Source organism: Eurosta solidaginis, chromosome 2 (genome assembly GCF_040869045.1).
Source record: "Eurosta solidaginis isolate ZX-2024a chromosome 2, ASM4086904v1, whole genome shotgun sequence".
NCBI lineage: Eukaryota > Metazoa > Arthropoda > Insecta > Diptera > Tephritidae > Eurosta > Eurosta solidaginis.
The window spans coordinates 27,019,823-27,031,905 of NC_090320.1; the positions used below are offsets into that span (position 1 = coordinate 27,019,823).

At 31.1% G+C, this 12,083-nt stretch overlaps 1 protein-coding gene across 1 annotated transcript in view; it reads left to right on the forward strand.

The window, feature by feature from the left end:
- The first annotated feature begins 3,058 nt into the window (after window positions 1-3,058).
- LOC137239433 (zinc finger protein 782-like) overlaps window positions 3,059-12,083 on the forward strand; it is a 123,684-nt gene continuing 114,659 nt past the window's right edge. Inside the window, exon 1 of the mRNA XM_067764739.1 lies at window positions 3,059-3,864. The gene's annotated coding sequence lies outside the window, so the exon portion shown is untranslated. The remainder of the gene's footprint in view (window positions 3,865-12,083) is intronic.

Genomic DNA, 12,083 nt, shown 5'->3' on the forward strand with positions numbered 1-12,083 from the left:
TGAAACCGTATCTCTATAAGCCCACTAGTTGGCCTTCTTACAGGTCACTGTCTCATGGTCACTCATGGTGCCTATATGGGCCTACAGACAAATGACTTCTGCCGAAGCTGTATGGACGAGGAGGAGATAGAAAGCGTAGAACACTATCTGTTCCACTGTCCCGCACTGTCAAAAACCAGGTACCGATGCCTCCACAAACACTCCTTAGAGTGCCTTGCGGAGCTTGAATCTGCAAACACAAACACTGCGGACTAAACATTCTTCGGAAGTAGGGAAATAGGAAATATGGGCCCCGCGTTGTAGCACAAAGGGCCACAACGGCCTACGTGAGTCTCCCTTAGGCAGAGGAGGCAGCCAACTAACCTATTTATTTAGTTGACGCTTAACCGTTTATAGGCGTCCAAGAAGGCGCGCCAGTCGCTGCTCTGCTAACCTGGGCCAATTGGTAACACCAAGGTAATTTAAATCCTTTTCCACCTGGTCCTTTCAGCGGAGTGGGAGCCACCCTCATCCCTTGCTATTCGTAGGCTGGTTCGGATAAAAATATTTTCTTAGCCGAGGCACCATCTTTCATTCGCATAATATGGCACAGCCATCGTAGTCGCTGTGTATTAATTCGTTGAACTATGTTGATGTCGGGGTAAAGCTCGTGTAGCTCATTAAATCTTTTTCGGTACTCGCCGTCGCCAACGAAAGGTCTGTAAATCTTTTTAAGAACTCGACTCCCGCTTCATTTGATGTTGTCATGGGCCATGCGTCCCAAAGTCTCCCTTTATTTTATTAGCTAAATAATTCAGTATCCCAATTTATTTAACGTATTCTAATTTTGAATTTACCTTTTCTCATTTTGAATTTACTTCTTTTTTAGTTTTGAATTTAGAAATTCACAATTTGAATTTATATTTCTCATTATTAACTTATATATTCCCAATAAAATTTATGCTTTCTCCTTTGGCTTGCATTTTGTCATTTTAAACTAATATTACTGAATTTGAATTTATGCGTTCTAATTTCAATTTACACTTTCTCATTATAATCTTAAATATTCTCCTTCTAAACTTAAAAAGGTGTAGTACACAACCCTTCGGTATACAAAAATTGATCAATGTAAAATACAAATTTTATTTCATACATTTTTATTTCTATATAATTGGTAAGTAGATAATCAATAAGCGTTTAAAACAAAGATACATGATCAGGCAATTTTTTACATACATACAAACGCAAGTAAAATAGATATGTATGAACATATATTCATTAGATTGGATCGAAATGAGAACAATTGCTATTTTTATACAATAAAATAACTTTTAAAATACCAATACTTTTATTGAGCATTTGGAGTTTGGACAGTGCTTTTGAAAACTAAATACTTTCAACAAATTTTATTGAGTATGCAATTTTTTTTAAGCTGGTAAGGTAATGTGTAGCTGTAAAAATATTGTTTATATAATTTTTATTTTATACACTATTTTATTAAAATTAGTTTTTGTAAGTTATAAAATTTTAACCTCTAACCAAAAAAAAAAAAAAATTTTTTTTTACGGTACTTAAAACTTTTACTTTCGATTAATTCAATGTTCTTCAGAATGTTCGCTAAATTCATTTTTTTTTAATTTTTTTATCAAAATATTTAGCTTTCCCATTTGTTTTTTAATTTTTCTTCCAATCATTTAACCAAAACTTAAAAGGTTTGTCATGATTTATTTGCATATTTAGTGTGTCACTTCAAGATATTCAATTACATATTATTTTTTATTTTTTACACATTTCTTCATTTCTATTTTTATTCGTTCTAAACCAAAAAGTTGTACTTCCAATAAAAAAAAAAAAACAATTAAACTAAATGAATTAAAAAACCAAAATTGGCACGTAACTGTTTTCGAGATATTTTCTTAAATTTTTTTTTTTTTTAATATTTTACAAGAAATTGTTTTTCTATTTCTCTAAGCCTTAAACTATACTACATGAAAATTAAAAATTCCATGCAAAATTTTAATTCATTTTATTTGATTAAAGTAACAGAATACACTTTTCTAAATTTTCAAATATTATTTGATTTTGTTTTCTGAAATATTTTTTTTTTCATTTTTTTTTAATAGAAAGATTTTTCTTTTAACTTTGCTTTCTTAAATTTTTTTTTTAATATTTTACTCGCATTTCCTTTTATAAACTTAAAATATGTACCCAATAAAAAATAAATGTTTGTATAGAATCAAAAGGTTAAATAAGCCTAAATTTTAGAATTCACACTGATGTAAAATTATGGCAATCAATGCTAATTTTTTTGGATTGATTTAAGGGCAATATGAAAACAGGATATTAAAAAAAAATTCACAAAAATAGGTAAATTGAAGAATTTGAAATTTCAAGACGAAAATTTTGATAATTATTTGTTAAAAAAAGACTTCAAATTTTCAGAAGGCCGTAATTTTTTCATTATATTTACATTTTTATTTGCTGTAACTCAAATATTTATCAAAATAAAATTTTCGAAATTATATTCGAAAATTGCCTTTTTTCACATACTTAACTTTTATAAGTAAAAACTGTGGCTATTGTTGGTGAGAAAAAGGAATATAATTTATAATCAAATTTTCAAAATTACATATATTGGAGCTATGCAGAACTCAATTTAAGTTCACGTTTTTGTGAATTATTATGTCAACTTCATCGTAAAGCGGCTTGTGACTGCATGAAAAATCAAAAACAACAAAAGTTAGAACTAAAACGCACGCATTTTTCAGTTCTTCAATAATATAAAAAGTTACAAGAAATATAATAAACTATTCTAAGTTTATATAATACTTTCGAAATAATATTCGAAAATTTAAAATTTCCAGTACCATTTCAGCACCGATTGTGCTTTCTTGAAGCTATAAAATAAACTAAAAAATTACAACAACAACAAATATTCTTAAAACTCAAAGTTAAACTTAGCTTTGCAAAATATGTTCAGAAGAGGATTCTTCTTTAGCTTTCAAAACTGAAAACATGCACATGAAAAAAAATCAAATCGCTGAATTTTGGGGAAAATATGAACCATTGTGAATTCCTACAAGTGAAGAATCCTTCTATTCCTCCATTCTCATACCTACCTGTCAACTGAAGCTGACATGGAGAATGGCTGTTAGGAATGGAAGAAACGTTTGTTTTTTACTTGCGGTACATAAATTGAAGCGCCATGAAACGGGTACTTGTGTTTCTAACCCACTTTTCTTTTAAATGTGTCTATAGGAAATCAGGCTGCATATTAATATTCGTTTACAAAATATGAGCAGCCAATCTATCACACATTTTAAAATATACATATATGTAAATGTAGCGGCATGTAGTGCCAGCCAACTAAAAACTAAAAATAAAACTAAAAACTAAAATAGCTGGCATCACCCCCACATGCAACCATGCATGTATGCACTTGGTGTTACTGGGTGAGAGAGTCGAATGACGGAGAGAATTCTGATTGGCTGAATCTTCCGTTACTCGACTCTATCACGCCACTGCATCATGCGATTTTACCGCTATGCACTTTTGGCATAGCGGCAGGGCCGCTTGGAAGCTTCAGCATTTTTCTACAGTTTGGAGTTTGAATTGAGCCGGCGGCTGGTATAACACGCAATAATAGTAAATACGTAAAACTAAATAATGTAATGTGCTAAATACAAAACTATAGTTGTTAATACTGAGACTAAAGAAACTGATGTGTTAATACTAAATTAGAGATGCATAATACTAAATCTAAAGTGTAAAAGTGCAAATATACATGAGAAACTAAAAGTGTAAGAACTTATAAATAGCTTTTAAATAAAGGACTTTTCATACAACTAAAAATAATAATTTTGTTTATTAAAAGAAATTAAAGAGGTGAGCTCGCGGCATATGTGCACCCAAAAGTGCGTGGCAATTACAATGCCACTTTACATGGCGACCGTGACACAATCTGCAGATTGTAATATAGTGGAAAAACTGGACAGTCTAAAATTTTACATATGTAAAATGCGTGAAGATTGTAATAAATGTGCTGAAAAAAAAAACACTATGAAGTGCCGTAGAGTGAAACCCAAAATGTGTGGGTATATGCCTCATCATTGGACTCCTTTATTGGACCATTTTGACAAAATTCTGGAAGAAGCAGCATAAGTGTGAAAAGGCAAAAGTCTATAGTGCATGGGTCGTTTTAAATAAAGGAAAAATATAAAAATGTTAAAACGAAGAAAAAACTACAAAAAGTACAAAATGAAAAAATTACATAAAAATTCAAAGTCTAAAATTCTTTAAACACAAATTTTTTTCAAAAAAAAACTTTCAAAGTGAAGAACCATAACTGTATGGACAAATTTAGTAAACACCATTAATTCTGAACAAAAAAAAATACCACAAACAATTTTAAGCTAAGTATTTGCAAAACAAATCTTTACGAAATACACACATTAAATTCAAACATTTTTTTCAACTAATTCAAAAAATTACTACAAAAGCATAAAATCAATAAATTACAAAAATTGTTCAAGTTCGAAATACTGGCGAAAACAAATCAAAATTTCTACTCAAACTACGAAAATTTACTACATTACTTAATATTAAATCCTAACAAATTTCGACATTTTCAACTAAATACATGGAAACTTAACCCTACGTAAAAAAAATGCAAATATGTCATAAATATCACGAAATTTATACAAACTACTTAAAAAAATTATCTACAAAAAAAAAAATTTTTTTTTTTTCGTAAAAACTTTTAAATATCATAAAGCCACAGCAATTTTGGCTTATATACATATACCTATATGCTGGTGTGTACAGCTAACAAAAGCGCTAAAGCCAATCGCATGGTTAACGGCACATAATCACGCCAGAAACCATTTAATATAACGGCGAATAAATAATGGCGCTAAAGCCGTGAAATCAACTTTATCAGCAGAGAAAGAAAAAATCCGGGATAGCAAACGCCGACAGAGGCATCTCCAACAAAAAAAGCAGCAGCGAAGGGTATATTGGCAGCAGTGCAGCACCATGGAAAAGCAGTACCAGAACGGCAGCAGAAAGGGGTAACTGCCGTAAATGTATGTATGTAACCATCTATTTCTATTTCTAATTATTCTTACATATATTTCTACCAACATTGATTAAAATTTGAATAATAATTCAAAGTAAACTAAATTTTAAATTTCGAGTTTTGCGTTTTGCCATAAGGCCGATCATAGCAATAAACAACTATATATTTTAAGGTGCCTACTAATAAATTTCAAATGCCCTAACGATACAAATATTCAGCTATTGATTTGCGTTGCAAATTTACTTGAAACTTTAGTGTTTTGGCAATATTTAAATCAGTTACTTTTCGGAAATATTTGAAATTTAGTGGTTATAATAATATGGAAATTGCATTAAGCTTATAAAACCGTGAATTTTTGTTTATAAATCATTTAGAAACGCCTACGAAATGGTTTTGAGAAAAATTAAAATAATATTGAATTTATCACAGCAAATCCGTTTCTAAGCCTCTTTAAATCAAAAATTTATTATTTTTATAATAAAATCGTCCTCTGACATGCCAGGAAATGAAATTTTTGCCTTCATATACAAAAACTGATTTTAACTTGGAAACAATAAAATATTTTCATTCATTTTGTTCGATTGCTATGGGAATTCTAGAAACATTTTGGAAATTTTATTAGAAGCGGTGCGGATGTTCCTTTGTTTTCAAAAAAAAAACAAATTATATAATTTTCTTAACCAGACTTACCATTTTATAAAATTCATACCAAACGCAACAAATATTAACCGGATTTTCAAATAATATTTACAAAATATTTACCTGATTTACAAAATTTTTTTCTCTTAAAATAATTTTCAATAAAATTACCGTTTCAAACACATGTCCGATTCTGAGGGCAATTCCAGCGATAAATCAAGCCCTAAAGGAAGGTGTTCACTAGCTCGTCAAGAAGATTTTTTAGGATTTAATGACTCAGATATCGCAGAAAATAATAATTCAAATTTTCAGTCAGTAACTAATATTATAAACACTCAGCCTTCAGCAAATTCGTCTAATAATTCAGACAACCTACTAACTAGCACTTCCAATTTTCAGTCAGGAACTGACTTTTCCAATTCTCACTCTACTTCAAATTCTTCTAATTTGCCTTCAACAAATAATTCTTCAGATTTACAATCGAATAACAATATTTCAATCATGGCAACCTCAGAACAGAAAAAGGTGTTCATTACCAGTTGCGCCTCAATTATTAGGGACAACTACAGCGGCGATCCACTGGCATTAGAATCTTTTATCGACAAAATAAAATTAATTGAAGTCTTCTCAGATGAAAATTTAAATAGTACTTTTATTGCATTTTTGAAATCCAAACTTGAGGGAAAAGCACGCGAAGCATTACCAACCGTAATAAATTCAGTCGATGACATAAAGACTGCCTTGAGAAATAGAATAAAACCCGACAACTCGAAAGTTGTTTCTGGTAAAATCGCGTCTTTACATGTCATCAATAATAACTACTCAGACTTTGCTAAGGGCGTTGAAGAACTATCCGACGCATTGGAACGTTCTTTGATTATTGAAGGTATGACACAAGCCAAGGCACATGAAATGGCCGTAGAGCAAACAGTGAATGTGTGCAGGTTGAACACTCGTTCAGAATTGGTCAAATCCATCCTGGCTTCAACTACCTTCAGTGATTCAAAAGACGTAGTTGCAAAAATGATAGTCGAACGTAATAATGTGGTAAAAGAAAGACAAGTACTAGCATTCCGTACTCGTGGTAATTGGCAAAATAGTTTTCGAGGAAATTATAGAGGTAATAATTTCAATAATAGATACAACAATCCAAATGCCAGATTCAACAATAAAAATAGAAATAATTACAACAATAATAATTACGGGTACAATAATTCTAATAGAGGTAATAATGACAGATATAGCACTAATAGAAACAATCAGCCTAGTAGTAGTAACAATATGGCTAATAATAATAGACGTTCAAATTCGCGAAGTAATGCCAATGTACGCGCTTTAAACGTGAACGACCCTCAGGAGCGAACACTGGGGGATCGGAATCACGATTTAGACAATTAAACGAATCTTCTTCAAAAATATTAAAATCCATCTACTGCTTGAACCTTAATTATTCAGATTTTATTGAACTTCAATGTAGCGATTCCTACAAACCATGTACTTTTCTAGTAGATTCTCAAGCAGATATTTCTTTAATCAAAATTTCAAGTTTATCTCAAAGTTGTAACTTTAATACTAACGAAATAACCAACATAGCAGGCGTAACGCCTGAAACAATTTCAACTTTAGGAACCTTAAAAACCAACTTAATTGCATATAAATTCTTAATACCGCATACTTTACATGTAGTTAACGACGATTTCAATATACCTTCAGACGGAATACTCGGCAAAGGCTTTTTAAAATTAAATAAATGCATTATTAATTACGCGAGCGATAGCATAACTATTAATACCGGATTAGATAACGCAAATATACCAATTTTACACGGCACAAGTACCGATTCTTTAGTTATTCCTCCGAGATGTGAAGTTTATCGGTTATTTAAATTACCAAAATGCGATAATCCTGTTTTTGTAGACTCGCAAGAAATCTGTAATGGTGTTTTTACGGCAAAGTGCATTGTTGACACAAATAATCCAGTTATAAAAATTTTAAATATTACTGACGAAGTAAAACATGTCAACAATTGCAATGTCGTAACGGAAGATATCACCAACTACAATGTCTACAAAATCAATGAAACTTCAAAAGATCAAAAACGCTTAGAGGAATTAACGAAAATTTTGAAAAATCAAATGCCGGGTTATGCTCAAAAACAATTACTAGATTTATGCTTAAAATATGCCGATGTATTCGCTTTAAAAACTGATCGTATGACTTTAAATAACTTTTACGAACAAAAGCTACGTTTAACTGATAAAAATCCAGTCTATATAAAAAATTATCGTTTACCATATACACAACGTGAAGAAATTAATAAACAAGTCGAAAATTTAATGCGAAATTATTTAATAGAACCCAGCTTTTCTAAGTATAACAGCCCTTTAATTTTGGTGCCGAAAAAGGATCCTACAGGCCAAAAGTCTTACCGTATGTGCGTTGATTTCAGAGCAGTCAACAAAAAGCTTATCGCAGACAAATTTCCGTTGGCACGCGTAGACGACATACTCGACAATCTTGGCAGAGCCAAATATTTTTCGACTTTAGATCTTTTTTCTGGTTTTCACCAAATACCACTTCATGTTAATTCTAGAGACGTTACATCTTTCAGTACAGATCGAGGAGCTTTTCGTTGGAAAGTTTTACCTTTCGGTTTAAATATAGCACCAAACTCTTTTTCACGTATGATGTCATTAGCATTTTCAGGCATTTCGCCAAATCAAGCTTTTATGTACATTGACGATGTTATCGTCATCGGATGTAGCGAGACACATCACCTCAAAAATTTAGAAAAAGTTTTCGAAACTTGTAGAAAATTCAATTTAAAGTTAAATCCCAACAAATGCAATTTCCTTCGTTCTGAAGTAACTTTTTTAGGCCATAAATGCACCTCCAAAGGCCTGCTGCCAGATGACTCAAAAATAGACGCAATTAAAAAATACACTAAGCCTAAAGACAAGGACGCTGTTAGGCGGTTCGTTGAATTTGCAAATTATTATAGGCGTTTTATACCTAACTTTGCGTCACTGGCAGCCCCTTTAAATCGTCTAAATCAGAAAAAAGTTGAATTTGTTTGGGATGATGCTTGCGAAAATGCTTTCGAAAAATTAAGATTATCATTAATGTCTCCGCAATTATTACAATACCCTGATTTTTCAAAAGAATTTATTATCACTGTAGATGCATCTAAGAGTGGTTGTGGCGCTATATTAAGCCAAAATCATGGAGATAATGACTTACCGATTTGCTTTGCATCAAAATCTTTCAATAAAGCCGAACAGAAAAAGGCAATCATAGAATTAGAACTTTTAGCAATACATTTTGCTATAAAACATTTTCGGCCGTATGTCTACGGTACACATTTCACGGTAAAATCAGACCATAGACCATTAGTTTATCTATTCAATATGAAAGATCCTTCCTCGAAACTCTCTAGAATCAGATTAGATTTATCAGAATACAATTTTACAATTGAATATATTAAAGGAAAATCGAATGTTGTGGCTGATGCTCTTTCGCGTATAAGTATAGACGAGATTAAAGATTCGACAAAACACGTTTTAGCCGTTAAAACGCGATTACAAACTAAACAACAAGAATTACAAAATGAAAAAATAAGTTTAAATGATACGACCTCTAACGATAATAAAGTACAAGTTTATGATAAATTTTCATACGATTTTTCAAAAAAGATACCGCGAGTAAAATCAACAATACAATATAATAAACATAAGGAGATCTCCAATTTACAAATTTATGCGCATTTAAAACATAACAAATATAATTTACTTAATATCGTGACTGCTAACGAAATAACGAATTTAGATGAGTTACTTTCGAGGCTGGAAAAAGCAGCCGACAATCACAATATTAAACAATTAGAATGGCAAAAAAATGATATCTTTTTCAATAATTATTCAATTACGAATTTTAAAATCCGCGGAAATAATATTGACGGACCCTGTAGAGACCGTAACAGACAAGGAACAGAAGCAAAAACTTATGACAATTTATCACGAAGATCCATTGTTAGGAGGTCATTGCGGAACAAAACGGTTATATGCCAAATTAAGAACTAAATATTACTGGAAAAACATGACACGTGATATAGCGAAATTCGTGAAAAATTGCAATAAATGTCTTTTAAATAAAGTGAGACCAAAAACAAAAGAAAATCTTGTCCTTACTCCAACACCCTGCAAACCATTTGACATAGTGATTATCGACACAATAGGTCCACTTCCAGAATCAAACTATGGTAACAAGTTCGCTGTTACTATCATTTGTGACTTTTCTAAATATCTGGTAACAGTAGCTGTACCAGATAAATCAGCAAAAACTATCGCATGTGCTATTTTTGAAACCTTTATACTAACATATGGTACAATGAAAGCCATTAGATCCGATTTAGGGACGGAATACAAAAATGAATTATTCTCGGAATTAACAAAACTTTTAAAAATTAATCATGATTTCTCAACAGCTTATCACCACGAAACTGTTGGTACTGTTGAAAGAAACCATAGAGTCTTTAACGAATACTTACGTGCATATCTAGATGAAACGTATTCAGATTGGGATACATATTTGAAATACTTTACATTTTTACATAATACTACAAGCAGTTCGGTTTTTGATAATAAATTTACTCCTTTCGAATTAATATTTGGCAGAAAATCTACAATGCCACATGAATTACAAAAGGAACAAATCGATCCGATCTATAATGTAGAAAATTATACAAAAGAACTAAAATATAGAATGCAAAAATCTCATAAAATGGCAAGAAATTTGATTAATAAACATAAAATTAGAAATAAAGAATTATACGATAAAACGGCTAAGCCTTTAGAAATTAAAATTAATGATAGGGTTTTAGTAGAAACAGAACCGAGAAATAAACATAGAAATATATATCAAGGTCCCTACATAATAAATCATATCGACGGACCAAATGTAACAATTTATGATGAAATTAATAAAATTGAAAAAACTGTACATAAAAACCGTATCCAAAAATTTTATTAAAATTTATAGTACTTTTAAATTTTACTAATTAATCTTTAAATATGAATATATTTTAAGAATGTAACACAAAAAAAAAAAAAAAAAAAAAAAAAAAAATTATGTTAATTTCGATACGAGCTAATTTACTAAATATATGTCACCTAAATAATATAAAAAGATAGCAACTTACTTACGTTAAGTAGTAGTAATAGTAGTAGCTTATACAATAAGCTTACCATACAAGATAAAATATCGGCCCACTTCAAACTAAACTAAATTATCAAAACCTAAAAATTAACTTTTCCTTTTTTCTTTTTGCAAATTTCAATTTTAACACTTTTTTGATATAGCCTAAAGAAGAATGTGGCAAGACTGATCACCTTGCCAAATTCTTCTTTTCCAAAGGGGGATGATGTAGCGGCATGTAGTGCCAGCCAACTAAAAACTAAAAATAAAACTAAAAACTAAAATAGCTGGCATCACCCCCACATGCAACCATGCATGTATGCACTTGGTGTTACTGGGTGAGAGAGTCGAATGACGGAGAGAATTCTGATTGGCTGAATCTTCCGTTACTCGACTCTATCACGCCACTGCATCATGCGATTTTACCGCTATGCACTTTTGGCATAGCGGCAGGGCCGCTTGGAAGCTTCAGCATTTTTCTACAGTTTGGAGTTTGAATTGAGCCGGCGGCTGGTATAACACGCAATAATAGTAAATACGTAAAACTAAATAATGTAATGTGCTAAATACAAAACTATAGTTGTTAATACTGAGACTAAAGAAACTGATGTGTTAATACTAAATTAGAGATGCATAATACTAAATCTAAAGTGTAAAAGTGCAAATATACATGAGAAACTAAAAGTGTAAGAACTTATAAATAGCTTTTAAATAAAGGAATTTTCATACAACTAAAAATAATAATTTTGTTTATTAAAAGAAATTAAAGAGGTGAGCTCGCGGCATATGTGCACCCAAAAGTGCGTGGCAATTACAATGCCACTTTACATAAATAGTCGTTTACAAAAATGTCTGAAAAATGCTTTGGAGCAAATTATTTTAGAAATCGCACTATTTACAAGGTGATAGAGCCTGTTTACTATTGTGAACTTTTTTCAAGCATTCGCCACTTGTATCAATTCACAATGACACGAACACAGAAAAATCTTACATATGATGAACCTATAAAACCTATAAAAAAAGGCACATTTTGGACCCTACCCCCTCAAATTTTGATGAAATTTTGCATAGAGGTACATTTTACCTATACAAACACCACATCGTTTTTAGAAATTGCATTTTTGAAAAATCGTGGGCGTGGCAAGGTGTCAAAGTTGTGAAAAATGCGTGAAAAATTACGGTAATAGGTACTTTT